The sequence below is a fragment of the Schistocerca americana genome, chromosome 3 (assembly GCF_021461395.2).
Source record: "Schistocerca americana isolate TAMUIC-IGC-003095 chromosome 3, iqSchAmer2.1, whole genome shotgun sequence".
In the NCBI taxonomy this organism is placed as follows: Eukaryota; Metazoa; Arthropoda; class Insecta; order Orthoptera; family Acrididae; genus Schistocerca; species Schistocerca americana.
In genome coordinates this window covers 589,345,418-589,347,917 of record NC_060121.1, presented here as the reverse complement: position 1 = coordinate 589,347,917, position 2,500 = coordinate 589,345,418, and the positions used below count along the sequence as shown (strand labels likewise).

Below are 2,500 nucleotides of genomic sequence, written 5' to 3'. Positions count from 1 at the left end.
AGCGTTCGCGCCCCGGTGCCTCAACCTGCGTGCAGGATCCGAGCTCGGTCCCGTGCCTTGGCCTCCCACGGATCTTCCTTGCTGCGAGGCCGCGTCCGCCTTAGCGTGCTCCTCCGGGGGCGCGCGGGTGCGCGGATTCTCTTCGGCCGCCATTCAACGATCAACTCAGAACTGGCACGGACTGGGGGAATCCGACTGTCTAATTAAAACAAAGCATTGCGATGGCCCTAGCGGGTGTTGACGCAATGTGATATCTGCCCAGTGCTCTGAATGTCAACGTGAAGAAACTCAAGCAAGCGCGGGTAAACGGCGGGAGTAACCTATGACTCTCTTAAGGTGGCCAAGTGGCGGCGGTGCGGCTGCATCCGGACTTGGCTTTTCGAAGTGCGGTCTTGATGTAGTCGTGCTGCTGCTGCGAGGTGCCTTCCTTGGGCTGTAGTTACTGGGAGAGTGATGCGCAATACATGGGCCTAGCCCTCTTAGCCTCTCCTCTCTTGCGGTCTTCTCCCCTTCTCGTGGGCCCGCTGATTTTCGCAGAGTGGAAGACCGCACCAGGGGCTTGGGGGGGTTACAAGCCCCCCCCTCGCATTATCCCTTTTAAGTTGGGGGCAGCAGACAAGTAAACAAAAGTGGTGGCTCTTCCGCTGAAGGTGCCACCCCAGCTTCCCCAGCACCTAGCCGGCCAACCGGCCGTGCCGAAGATTTTGTAACTGTTGCAGCTGTCTACGCTTGTAGTGAGTGTCACCGTAGCTTCACCACCAAGAACGGTCTTGGGGTCCATCGCCGCCGCCAACGCGGAGATCGTCACGGAGAGGCATCGCGCGAGGTGGACGGAGGAAGAAGTCCTGTCGCTCGCCAAGGCAGAGTCCGAACTGTTCCTTGAGAGGGACGCCCGGTTCTTCTTTGTCAATCAAGAACTGATCAGGATGTTCCCCGACCGAACGCTCGAGGCAATCAAGTGCCAAAGGCGGAAAGCTGCCCACAAGCAGCTTGTCCGCCAATTCATGGAGGCGCTTGAGATCGGTCGGGGGGAAGAGCCGGCGTCCCGCCGGGGAGCAGCGAGCTCGCTGCCTGACGCGGGCGAGGCCGCTGCGCCGCCCGTCGACGCAGCCGAGGACTTCGCGGCCGCCACCACCGGGCCGCCGCCAGAGGGGCCGACTGACGCCGCCACCTGGGAGCATTTGGCGGGGCTACCTGCTTCCGCCCAGCGTTTCTCTGCCCTGGATCGAGTCATTGGTCTAGGGCGGGGCACGACGCCCGATGTCATCCTGGGCATGCTCCCGGATGCCCTTGCGTCGGTCGGGTCCAGAGGGGAGAGATCGATCACCAGGACACAGTGGCCGCGCCATCCATCTAAGCGGCCGCCTGCCGCGCCGCCGACGCAGAAGCGCAAGCGGCGCCGCTGGGAATATGCGAGAACGCAGGATGCCTTCCGAAGGTCGCGTACACGTTGCGTGCGCGGCGTCTTGGATGGCACCCTGCTCCAGCCGCCACCTGCCATCCCCGGTCTGCTGGACTTCTGGGCGGACCTCTTCACTAAGAAGCCCATCTCCACGGCGGGCTTCATTCGTGACCGCCTCCTCCCGCACTCGGAGCCTGTCGCTCTCGAGCACCGATGGGGGCCGGTCACACATGAAGAGTTCGCCGCCGCGTTGCCGCCCAGGGGATCAGCGGCCGGGCCGGACGGCCTTACCCCAGCGGAGTTGCGGCGCCTGCCGCACGAAGTCCTGGTGAAAGTGATGAATCTCTTCCTTCTGGCCCGCGCCCTTCCGGAACGCCTGCTTCGAGCGCGGACTTCCCTTCTCCCGAAAACGGCTGCACCAACATCCCCCGCTGACTTTCGCCCCATTACGGTCTGCTCGGTGCTGGCGCGGACCTTTCACAAGGTTCTCGCGTCACGCCTGATGCGCGCATGTGCTGTGGACGAACGTCAGCGGGCATTCATCCCTCGGGATGGGATGTTGGAAAATACTTTCATCTTAGACACTGCTCTCACCGACGCAGTTCGCTCCTGCCGCTCTGTCTTTGTGGCATCGATCGACGTATCTAAGGCATTTGATTCGGTAGATCATGCTGCCCTTCGCCCCGTGCTGAAGGCGCATGGCCTGGGGGATTGCTTTGTCGAGTATGTCGAGTGGTGCTACGAGGGCAGCACGACAGTGATAGCGGACGGCGCCGGCGAGTCTGTGCAGCCAGCACGGGGCGTTCGCCAGGGCGATCCCCTCTCCCCCCTCCTGTTCAACTTTGCGGTGGACTACGTTTTAGGCCAACTGCCCTCCCACATCGGAGCTCGGATCCTCGGTCGCAGAGTCAACGCTGCGGCCTTTGCAGATGACGTCTTGCTGTTTGCAGCGACCCCGAGGGGCTTGCAGTCCCTCATCGATGCAGCTACCGCAGCCCTCGCCCACCTGGGGCTGCAGATCAACGCCCGGAAGTGTTTCACTCTCGCCTTAGTCGCGTCAGGGCGCGAGAAGAAGGTGAAGGTGGACAGCAATGTCAC

General features: G+C 62.6%; 1 pseudogene; it reads left to right on the top strand.

Annotated features, from left to right (window-relative positions):
- The window catches only part of LOC124607586, a 7,933-nt pseudogene that overhangs the window by 2,549 nt on the left and 2,884 nt on the right, over positions 1-2,500 (top strand).